The 12,410-nt window shown below is 41.0% G+C and overlaps 1 long non-coding RNA gene across 16 annotated transcripts in view; it reads right to left on the reverse strand.

Annotated features, from left to right (window-relative positions):
- Positions 1–1,405: 1,405 nt before the first annotated feature.
- The window catches only part of LOC102901498, a 31,158-nt gene continuing 20,153 nt past the window's right edge, over positions 1,406–12,410 (reverse strand). For 8 of the 16 annotated variants that reach the window (XR_006590142.1, XR_006590143.1, XR_006590140.1 and 5 more), the window contains 3 exons: positions 10,837–10,930; positions 9,512–9,583; positions 8,548–8,735 (listed from right to left, as the gene is read on the reverse strand). This is a non-coding gene — a long non-coding RNA (uncharacterized LOC102901498). Of the gene's footprint in view, positions 2,435–4,594; positions 4,799–8,547; positions 8,736–9,511; positions 9,584–10,836; positions 10,931–12,410 lie in introns of those variants that run through there. The other 8 variants (XR_442036.4, XR_002149601.2, XR_442034.4 and 5 more) reach the window with 4 other exon arrangements.

Here is a 12,410-nt window from a genome sequence, read left to right on the forward strand (position 1 = left end):
ACATGTTTAGTCGTGTTTTTTTTTTTAATATATAAAGTTGATTCATTTTAAGAGAGAGAGAAAGAGTGCACATGTGTGAGAGAGCGGGGGAGGGACAGAGAGGAAAAGAGAGAATCTGAAGCAGGCTCCATGCTGTCAACGCAGACCCCAACATGGGGCTCGAACCCACAAACCATGAGATCATGACCTGAGCCAAAAACCAAGAGTTGGATGCTTAACTGACTGAGCCACCCAAGTGCACCACCATGTTTAGTTTTTAAGAAATCACCAAACTTATGGTAATAGCAATGGCTGTACTATTTTACTTTACCAATAGCAATATATTAGTGATTCAGTTTCTCTGCATTCTTGCCAGCATTTGGTATTGTTACTCTTTTTCATTTTAGCCATTCTAAAGTGAAATGATAGTAGTGATAGCTCACTGAGGTTTTAATCTGCATATCTCTCATGGCTAATGATGTTGAACATCCTTTCATGTGTGCTTATTTGGCATGTGTATATCCTCAGTTAAATGTACCCTTGTCTCTTATGCATGTTTTCTAATGGGATTGGTTTTTTTTTAAGTTTTTGAGCTTTGAGAGTTCTGTTTGTATAACTTAAAAATTTACTGTAACAAAATTCTTCCAAAATTACAAAAGTAACACTCATTCTACTGTTGAAAACATTATAAAGAAATAAATATTATCCCATATATTCTTCCTTTTCCCCACCAGTCTTGAATTTCACCTTCTTTTTCTGCACCCTCTGCAGTATTGGATGCTAATTACATTTTGTCAATTAGATGGGTAAAACATGCTTTCTTAACTGTTGCTTCAATTTGTATTTCTTTGAAAACTAATAGGGTTAAGTGTGTTTGTGCATGCGTGCATGTGCTTGTATGTGTATGTATTCACATAAGTAGCTTCCTCCTCCCATCTAAAGTTTCACTTTTCATTGTTTCAGTTATCTGTGGTCGACCACATCTGCCTGGAAGCAGATGATCTTCCTGACATACCATGAAAAAGTCAATCAATAGTAGCCTAGTGCTTTGTCATAGTACTTATGTCATTCACTTCACTTCATCTCATCACATAGGCATTTATCATGTCACATCACAAGAAGAAGGCTATCATAGTACAGTAATATATTGAGAGAAACCATATTCACGATTTTATACTGTATGTTATTATAATTGTTCTATTTTATTATTAGTTATTATTGTTAATCTCTAACTATGCCTAATTTGTAAGTTAAACTTTACCATAGGTATATATGTATAGGAAAAACATAGCACATATAGAGTTTGGTATGTATGCACTTTGAGGCATCCCCTGAGAGTCTTGGAATGTATGTCCCATGGACAAGGGGGTGACTACTACTTGTAAATAAGCAATTCTGTGAATATAATGAAAGCACATCCAGGGAGTTAAGACCAGCATATATACTTTACTGTAATTTCCAAATTATGATATTTCTAAGTCTAGAAATTAAATGTGGAAAAACAGAGGAATGGAAATGTGACATCTTACTGGTAAAATCTGAAGAGAGTTGGGCTTCTATTCACGAGCTGTATTTTCATTGTCCTTTTATTGATGCTGATAGAGATCTCTGTTTCTCTTTGGTGAACCTTCAGGTTGAATCTTCTTTGTCAGAGGTGGAAATCAAAAGATATAATGTTTTGGATACTCTTGTGCTTTATCAACTTATTTCCTAGCAAATCTATCCTTCCTTGACCTGCTTTGCAGTATTGGAGCTGAGCCATGTAAACATTCCCTACTGACAGCTGGGCTAGTGTTAAGCTTTTTACTAGATGGGAGTGGAGAGACATTGCATGAAAGTGGGGCTTTTCTTCCTGGTTCTGAAACACTTTTCCATTCTTACTCGGATGATGAACCGTAGCCAGCAGGATACATGTGGGATACACAATCTCTTGTGAGTTCTGATAGCACTCACAGGCGGCTGGGGCAGCCAGTGGCACTCATCATTCTGAGAGCTTCACTGGCACCCTCCCATGCCCCTCCTCCCTTTCAGGAGGCTTCCTTGCACATTTGACAGCACCTTCTGTCTTCTTGAATACGTGAAGTTTTATTTAGAATAGCCTATTTGACAACCTTTTCCATGAATTCTATCGACTGTATAATTGCTTGGAATTCTAGCCACTTCGGCCTTCCTGAATTCTCAACTCTTATCTTTTCAGTTCAGGGAGACTGTTTAGTTTACCCTTTCCTCTGCTGTGGCTTGCAAAAGTCTCTACAGGAAGTACACTAGGACAGTCACAGGACTTCCCTCCTTTTCTCCTTCTCTCAGGGATTTTCCCCCTGCTTTGCCTGTTTTCAAATGTTGTTTTACTTATTTTTTCCAGTTTTTCATTTGTTGAAGCAGCAAAGGTAAATCTGGTCCTTGTGACTCCATCATGGTTGGAGTGGAAGTCCATTTCTGTGTTTTCCTTTTGATACTGCCAATTAGATAGTATTGTGTTAATTAATATTTTCCAAAAGTTAGTTTTTATTCACATACATGTTTACCATTGTGTGTGCCCACCATTCTTTGTTGGGCATTAAATTGTCCTTCTGGGATCATTTTCATTTTTCCTGAGGCATATTCTTTTGAGGTTCATTTAATGATGTCTCTTGGTAGTGAACTCTTGTTTTAATTTGTAATTATTTTATCATCATTCTTGGCTCATTTCCTAGATGCCCAGTTCTGGATTTTTAACCTCAACCATTTAAATATATTATTCTGGGGGGAGCCTGGGTGACTTAGTAGGTTAAGCATCCCACTTCAGCTCAGGTCATGATCTCACAGTTGGTGAGTTTGAGCTCCTCATCGGGCTCTGTGCTGACAGTGCAGAGCCTGCTTTGAATCCTCCTTCCCCCCCTCTCTCTGCCTTTCACCTGTTTGCACACTCTCTTCCTCTCAAAAATAAACATTAAAAAAAAATAATAAAGATATGATTCTGCTAACTCCTGGCTTCTAGTTGTTGGTGTTGAGAAGTCTGCTTCCCTAAATCTTGGTATTTTGGAGCTGGACCAAGTTCCTCATGCTAAAGCTCATGCCAAAAATTAGGAAATTCCAGCTCAGAACTGCCCCTAGGTCACTGGCAGTTTGGGACTGGACTCCACACTGGATGCTCTGACTTTCAGGCCTAAGTGAGCCCAGTTTCTTAACCAAATGTGAGCAACTTTGGCCCGGAAAGGAAGGGAGTTCTCTTGTTTCCCTCATCTGTGAATTAGGTCAAAACCAGCCCCTTCCTATGCAGCTCTGGGGGTTACATAGGTGTGGCCCAGCCCAGGGATGCCACTCAGTAGTAGGAATATAATAATGGGAAGTGGAAAGAGGGCTAGAATTTTGAGAGTTCCCAGACTCTGTGTCACTTCTCTTCCCCAAATCCTCTGGTTTACTAGGGAAGTGGTTATAGTGAGTGTTCAACTCTAGTATGAAAACCCACCCTGATTTTATTTTTTCCCCTTCAGAATAGCCCTGAATTTCTCTTTTTCTCTGTCCAACTTTTACCTACATAACAATTCCAGGCCTTTCTGAGGCCTGGTTTTACTGTCATGGCTTCCTAGCCCAGCACCTGGGTTTAGCTTCTTTCTAATCCACCTAATATGCCACTGCCTGACTTATCCTAAATGCCAATGTCATCATATTGCTTCCTGCTTAAATACTTGCTGTCATTTTCCAGCATCTGGCTCTTGACCTGTATTTAACTGAGACTGACTTTTCCTGTTTCTGGCCCTGTAGCATTGAGTATCTGGCAGGTTGATAACTGCATTGTTCCAATTATGATGTGTGTCTTAGAAGGAAATTGGTGATCCTTGAAGACAAGGATGGTTACTTGTGTCTGTTTTGGATTTTTTTTTTTTTTTTTTTTTTTTTTTAGACAGAGAGAGACAGAGCATGAACGTGGGAGGGTCAGAGAGAGGGAGACACAGAATCTGAAACAGGCTCCAGGCTCTGAGCTGTCAGCACAGAGCCCGACGCGGGGCTCGAACTCACGAACCGTGAGATCATGACCTGAGCTGAAGCCGGCCGCTCAACCGACTGAGCCACCCAGGCGCCCCTTTGGCTTCTGCTTTTTAAGATCTTTTAAAGCTGTGTGTCCTTCCTTTTCAGCCTCACACATGGCAGCCATTATTTCCTCCAGCTAAAGCCTGATTTACTTAAGTTAGTGTTACATTATTTTCATTTTAGCAGAATAAAGAAAAATCTAGACTTATAGTTAAAACATTTTTCATTTAGCATGACATCTTGAAAGTTGAGTTATAAGTTATTTTCCCAGAAGAAACCACTTTAGAACAAGCTGTTTTAGAAGAAAATGTAGGAGAATATCTTTATAACTTTGGAGGTAAAGAAGCATTAAACCACACACAAAAAGCACAATTATTATAATGACCTGCTATACTGCTATACCTGTTCCACCAAATTCCTTGGAACTCATAGAACTGGATCCCCAATATGAAAACAATGATGATGACAATACACTTATTTCCTATAACAAGTGGTAAAAAGGAATCTGAGGCTTAAAGAGATGAAGCAGTTCCATCCCCCAAGGCCTCAAATGTCCAAAGGGAAAGAGCTGGGTTTGAAACCCACTGGGTCCACAAATGCTTACCTTCACCACCTTTAGCACCCTGAAGTCTTGGTCTAAACCTTGGTCATTGTGGAGGCACTGATCCTGCAGGAACCACTTGATTCCCCGCCGGGTATCCTATACTTCCTCCTTCCAGTACCCTTCAGTGGGGCTGAGGGCTCTACCCCGGGAGGGTATCCAGCATGTCTGCAGGGGTTTCACCCATGTTCTGGGAAGGTTCCATTTCTGCAGGAATCATGAATATATATTTAAATTGAATAAATGTAATTTATTCAGGGCACCCCTTGAATAAATCCTCTCTGCTTCTGCCCACTCTTTTGAAGAAGGCACCGTCTAGCCTTTCTCCCGAAAACTAGAAGACTAGAGCTGGGGAGGGAGAGCATGTAAAAGTAGAGAGGGATTTATCCTCCTCCCCCTAGGATGAAGGGGCACCTTCCCTGCAGCACATTGTTCCCATGCCCTGGCCTGCCTTATGCTCAGTAGCCAGCCTCCTGCAGTTCTCCCTGCTCTCTTGACACTTGCAAATTGAAATTCGGCTTGTGGAGGTGGAATTTTCTCTGTTTGAGGCCGACAAGAACAATGACTGGGAGATGGGGGATTCCCGTGGGCCTCAGACTCAGCCTAGGAATTTTCAAGTGTCCTGGAGCTGGCCTCTTCCCTTTCCCCATTTCCTACTGCATGAAGAGGAGACCTTGATCCCTACAGGAGGTAAATAACATCTCCTAGGGTGTGGAGGTGCTTCCTGTCTGGAGTGAAGGGACGCAGAGGCTTGGGCTAAGCTTGAGGGTCTGGGGCCAGAAAACAATTTCTTAAAACAAACAAAAGGCACCTACAATTTTTATTGCTTGTTTTGTTCCTTATTATATGACTAATCCATGTTCATGGTAGAAAAATTAGAAAATGGAGATGTGCAGAGGTGCCTGGGTGGCTCAGTCAGTTGAGCATCTGACTCTGGATTTTGGCTCATGATCTCATGGTTTGTGAGATTGAGCCCCACATCAGGATCTGTGCTGACAGTGCAGAGCCTGCTCGGGATTCTCTCTCTCCCCCTCTCTCTGCCTCTCCTCTGCTTGTGCTCTTGCTCTCTCTCAAAATAAATAAACATTAAAAAAAAAAAAGAAAGTACAGATGTACAGAATGAAGAAAATAAGAACCATCCATATAATCCTATCACCAAGGGATCCTGATCATTTATATTTGGGTGTATGTTCTTCCATTCTTATTACTAGGTGAGTCCTCCCTACCCCATTACCCCATAGCAAAAAGTGAGGAGTCTTACATGTGAGTCCTTAAAAAGTCTTTCATGGGAAAGGGTGCAGTTATCTGAAGGACTTTATTTTAAAGATAATAGGACAGTTTGGAGAAGATTCATTGACCTTAAAGGATCTCCATTCATTTGAGCTTTGGAGGCCTAAAGAGGTCTCCCTATGAAATCAGTCAAACGGGGCGCCTGGGTGTCTCAGTCTGTTTGAGTGTTTGAGTCTTGATTTCAGCTCAGGTCATGATCCCAGGGTCGTGGGATTGAGCCCTGGGTCTGGCTCTGCACTGAGCATACCGCCTGCTTAAGATTCCCCTTCTCTCTCCTCTGCCCCTCTCCCCACCAACCCCCCCACTCACTCTCTCTAAAAGAAGGAGGAGAAAGAGGAGGAAGAGAAATTAGTCAAACAAGTGGCAGAGAAACTTAGTTCAGATTTGGCAGTTATTCCTGGGAAGATGACTGTACATTTGCATAGACAGGATAGCATTGCACACAAGTATTTTAACAATTATTTAAATAGGAAATCCTAGGGGCACCTGGGTGGCACAGTCGGTTGAGCGTCCGACTTCAGCCAGGTCACGATCTCGCGGTCTGTGAGTTCGAGCCCCACGTCAGGCTCTGGGCTGATGGCTCAGAGCCTGGAGCCTGTTTCCGATTCTGTGTCTCCCTCTCCCTCTGCCCCTCCCCCGTTCATGCTCTGTCTCTCTCTGTCCCAAAAATAAATAAAAACGTTGGGAAAAAAAAATTTAAAAAAAAATAAATAGGAAATCCTATTTTGATATTTTGAAGATAAGAAATATACACCTACAGGGGTGCCTGGCTGGCTCATTTGGGGGAGCATGCAACTCTTGATCTTGGGGTCATGAGTTAGAGCCCCACATTGAGTGTAGACATTACTTAAAATATATACGTATCTACAGGATAAATAGAAAAATGTATTAATGTCACATGAATGCATGCAATGAATGCATCATTGTCAATAATGTTCAGATTCCACTTCTTATTCTACTTAGAAGAGAAAATGATGGACCCTGGAACACTGGCTTACAAACCTCAAAAATAGCTTTGGGGGAGGTGCCTGGGTGGCTCAATTGGTTAAGTGTCTGCCTTTAGCTCAGGTCATGATCTTGTGAGTTTGAGCCCCCTGTCGGGCTCTGTGCTGACAGCTCCAAGCCTGGAGCCTGTTTCAGATTCTATCTCCATCTCTTTGCCCCTCCCCCACTCGTGCATGCATGTGCACTCTCTCTCAAATATAAATAAACATTTAAAAATTATCAAAAAATTGCTTTGGGGATGAGAAAAACACTGCTACTTGTAGAGAGTTAAAAAAAATTTTTTTTTCAAAACATGAAATTGGAAAAGACCAAAATTTATATATTATTCATTCAATTTAAATATATAATTCATCTAAACTAATACATATTATAAGTACATATCTCATTTCCCTAAAAATTTATACAATCAGGACAATCCCAACAAAATCTTCTTGGGGGGTGCCTGGGTGGCTCAGTCGGTTAAGCCTCCAACTTCAGCTCAGGTCACGTGATCTCATGGTCCATGAGTTCGAGCCCCGCGTCGGGCTCTGGGCTGATGGCTCAGAGCCTGGAGCCTGTTTCAGATTCTGTGTCTCCCTCTCTCTCTGCCCCTCCCCCATTCATGCTCTGTCTCTCTCTGTCTCAAAAATAAATAAACGTTAAAAAAATTAAAAAAAAATCTTCTTGGCTCACTGTGAAATATTACTGCATTGGAAAAAGTACCTTAGATTTGGGGTCACCTTGTGTTTGGGCATTCGTGGTGTCCATATTTATATTTTTTAATTGTAGCCTCTTGTACATACTCTTAAGAAACTTACTTTTAAAAATTAATATATTTTAGATATATTGCTATGCTGATATATCAGTATCTATATCTATATCTCTACCACCTACATAATATTTTTAAAGATCTGCACAGTAAAGCAAAGTTTGTACTAAAAATTATAAAACACTTGCCTTTTTGTTCTTTTTCTTTTCCTTTTCTTTCTTTTTTTTTTTAAGCCACATACCTTGAAAATCCTTAACATTGTTAAGGCTTACCAGAGGTTTAGCTCTTGCCTAGCTCTGCAGCGTCATCTCTTAAAACTATCCCTTTCTGTTAGAAACGCACTAGTTTCCCCAGAGGCTGCCCCCACCTCCAGACTCATCCGTGCTTTTCCTACCTGGTATGACTTCCTCTTCAGGGAATCTTCTCTGGCCCTTCAGATGGCTGCACCTGTTCTTCCCCTTTTCTAACTTTTCCCCTGCTCTTTTCCTGCATGCTGGGAAATCTAACGTGTAGAGAGTATTGTTTACCCCTGTATTCACCATCACTCCTGCGTGGCCTGGCATCTAGCAGGTGCTCACTAAATGTCGGCTGCATGAATGTGAATGAAAAGTTGTAAGAAAGGAATTCCCCCAACATTTGGAAACAGGGCTGATGTTCACTACCAGGCCATTCTTTTCTCCTGTTGGACATAAACAATCTCACAGACATCATATCAGACAAGGTTTCTCTGAGACCATGACAACATGAAATAAAACAAGGTCTCTGTGTGGCCCACTGAATAACAAACATCCCCCTCTCTCAGCTGACACATGGGCTTATTTTTGTTTATATTTTAATAAAGAAAATTCACATTTGACACCAATATTAAAACTTATGTCTTTAAAACTGATCATAAATGATAAATCAAACAATGTGGTTTCTATAAATATATAATTTCTTTTTTAGGAAAATGGACTTTTTGCACTTCTTGTTGATGATAATGGTAACAGCAATTTCCATTTCTCAAACGCTTACTGTCCCTATTCCTGGGCTTCATGCTTTACATGGCTTCTCTCATTCACCCCTCACAACTCTATGGTATGGATCCTACTGAAGTCTCCTCTGCAGACAAAGAGAGGGGAGAATACTCATTTATTCTGAATAATTTTGGCAGAAAGGGTGCTTTTGGTCAAAGATGTGAGGAAAGGTAGAAGAGGTGTGGAGAAGAGGGGAAGGGAAAGCATGTTGTGTGTCCCCACAGAGCTACATGGTTGGAATTTAACCTTAGAACAGAGAGGGTCAGACCCAGGAGCTTATGGACTTGATGTCACATGGACATACAGAACTGATATATGACCCAGAGCTTTGGAGAGTGCCTTGGGTGTTCCCTGGCACAGAGCCCTCTGCTGCCCCAGCATCTTGAGCACGAGTGTTGAAGGCAACAGGAGGCAATGCTTTTAGCTTGATACAGAGACAGATGAAGCAGAACATAAAAGATGTGCCCCTAAGTCCACAGGACCCAGAAATCACCCAGGACCCAGGGAGGCCTGGGGAGGAGATGGTCCTTCTCCAAAAGCTGATAGGGATGTGGGCACCCAGGAGTCTGGGTGACTGTTAAGGGAACTTCATCTGATCTTACTTTCTGGGAAGACGTAGCACACATACAGGTCATCTTCCTGGCCTCTCTTTGAACGTTTCTATGGCTTTTCAAAACTTTATCTTCCAAAATTCTCTGTGACATTTATATTCCAACCCCCGTTGCAAAAGAGAAAGAGAGGGAAGGAGAGAGAAGAAAAGAAAGAAAGAGAGAGAGAGAGAGAGAGAGAGAGAGAGAGAGAGAGAGAGAGAGAAAGAAGGAAAGTAAGAAAGAAAGAAAGAAAAGAAAAACAAAATCTCACCATTTCCAATTCATAGAATTGTAGCGTGGAAGAAATGTGGAGGTGATCTGCTCAGTCCTCGTTTTGCAGATCCTGGAATGAAAACAGCAGTGTTCACCAGAGTTACTTAACATTTTGGTAATAATATTAATTTCAATAGCTATAACTTGCTGGGCACTCAGCATATACTAGGCTCTTCATGGATTAGCTTCTTTAACCCCCACTGGACCCCATGATGTAAATTCTCATCCTACATATGAGGAAATTGAATCTCAGAGAGGTTATGTGACCTACTCAGCCCCAATAGCACATAAGTGGAGTTGCTGTGATTTCTTTTATTCCAAATATCAGAGACTTAACCACTCTACCATCTCAACTGCCCATAGCAGTTGCTATTTATTGAGCTCCTACTGTGTGCTAGTCACTAGATGAAGCCTACAGACAGAGCCATTGGTGGAATTTCTCTATTCACCTACCAAATTCTTATTGAATTCATATCGTGTGCCATGTACTATGCTATGTGCTGAGGATACCACAGAGGACACCTGCTCTGGGGCAACATGGAGCCTGGTCAGATGACTTTCATCCCTCAGGCCACAACTGCTGACTGGGCTTGTGGTGGTTTACACCTCCCAGTGAGCCTGCGATTCTTCCCCCCTCTGAGCTCTCCTCTAAAGCGGAAGGAAACATGGGTAATCCTGAATAGTTTTTGACTTGTACTCACATTCTTTAGTACCATGTTTCCCAAGAGTATCCCAAGGATGTGCAAAAACAGCTGCTTTCAGTGTTCTACATTTAAAGCCAAACTCAAAGGAAGGAATGGAGGAAATGAAAGACAAAAATTTTTAAGACCTACAGAAACAAATAATGTGAGGAATAAGCTTAAGAATTCCCTGAGCTTTCACCAATGGGTTAACAAGGCTTAGGGTGGAAAGCCAGCACAGGGAGAAAGTGCCACCAGTGTAGAAGAAAGCATAGAGCGGAAAGTCACTTCCACAGGATGGAAGTGTCTGTGAACAGGTAGAAGCAGAAAGCCCCTGCAGCAGGGTAAAAATGTCCAGAGCTAATTAGCAAGAAAAATGCCTTGTTAACCCTGAGGCAGCAGGGTTAGCCCCTAGACAAGTTAAGATAAACAGACACAGTGCCTGGTGGCTGCAGTGAACAGCCATCTACTCAGCGCCGGGACTTTGATTTGTATTGACCCAAACCCCTAACACCACGTACCTTTGAAACCCCCTTTCTCTCACACACATGAATTAATGGTTAGTGTTTTATTGTCTCTTTCTGCATGTCCATCATGTTTGTAAGCCTTCTGATCCTAATAAATATGGAGCAAGGACCCTTACTTGGGGCTCTTGTCTCCTCCCGGACATTAAGCTCTCTCGTATTCAATTCTGCATCCACTCTCTTGCTGGACAAGAGGGAACTCCGACTCAAAGTCTGTGACAAAATAACAATTTGGCAAAAGTGAGTCCTTACATTAGTTTAAATGTAAATTGATTAAACTGCCAATCAAAAGATACAGATTGACAGGATGGGTTTTTAAAACTCAGGATTCAGGGGTGCCTGGGTGGCTCAGTCATTTAAAAGACTGACTCTTGGTTTTGGCTCAGGTCATGATCTCACGGTTTGTGAGACTGAGTCCTGGGTCAGGCTCCACACTGACAGCATGGAGGCTGCATGGGATTCTCTCTCTCTCTCTCTCTCTCTCTCTCTCTCTCTCTCTCAAAATAAACTTTTAAGAAATTAAAAAATAAACATAAAAATCAATATTCAACTATATGCCATCTATAAAAGATTGAAAATCTCTAAGGACATATATAAGTTGAAAGTGAAAGTATGGGAAAAGATATTCCAGGTAGATAGTAGCCAAGAGACAGCAGGAGTAGCTATGCTAATGTAGACTTTAGCTCAAAAATTCTTACGAGAGACAAAAAAAAAGACATTATATAATGATAAAAGGGTCAATTAAGATGACATACAATTATGAGCATATATACAACAAATATCAGAGTTCCTAAATCTATAAGGCAAACATTGATAGAACTGAAGAAATGCACAGCTCTACAATAGTAGACTTCAGTTCCCACTTTCAGTAATGATAGAAGAGCCAGATAGAAAGTCAGTAAGGAAACAGAGGACTTGATCAACACTATAAACCAGCTGAACCTAACAGACATATACAGAATACTATTTTGCGCCAGTCTCAACCTATCAATAGTGATGCTATAAATGGCTGGAGGTACTTACCTGGGCTCAGGTTCCCTTTTTGGAATCAATGTTGTAGTTGAATTGGCCCTTGTGGCTTCAATGCAATCACTATCAAAATTCCAGTAACATTTTTTGTAAAAATAGAAAAATCCATCCTAAAATTCATATGGAATCTTAAGGGACCCTGAATGCCCCCCCAAAAAACTCTTGAAAAAAAAGAACAAAGTTAGAGGTCTCACCCTGATTTCAAACCTACTACAAAGCTACAGTAATCAAAACAGTGTCGTACTGACATTAAGATGGACATACAGACCAGTAAAAAAGAATAAGAAGCCCAGAAAATTACCTTGCAGTATAGTTAGTTGATTTTTGACAAGGCTGCAAGACCATTCTATGGGGGAAACAACAATCTTTTCAACAAACAATTGAAAATTGGATTTGGGGAATCTAATTTGGGATTGGGAAAATTGAATATTCACATGTGAAAGAATGAAGTTGGACCCTTACCTTACACAATATAAAACTATTAATTCAATATGGATCAAAGACCTAAGTGTAAGAGTGTAAAACTATAAAATTATTAGAAGACAACATAGGGGAAGGGTTCATGACATTGAATCTGGCAATCATTTCTTGGATATGATACCAAAAGTACAAGCAATAAGAGGAAAAATAAATTATATTACATAAAAAGTTTAAACTGTGCATC

This window comes from Felis catus, chromosome E2, assembly GCF_018350175.1.
Source record: "Felis catus isolate Fca126 chromosome E2, F.catus_Fca126_mat1.0, whole genome shotgun sequence".
NCBI lineage: Eukaryota > Metazoa > Chordata > Mammalia > Carnivora > Felidae > Felis > Felis catus.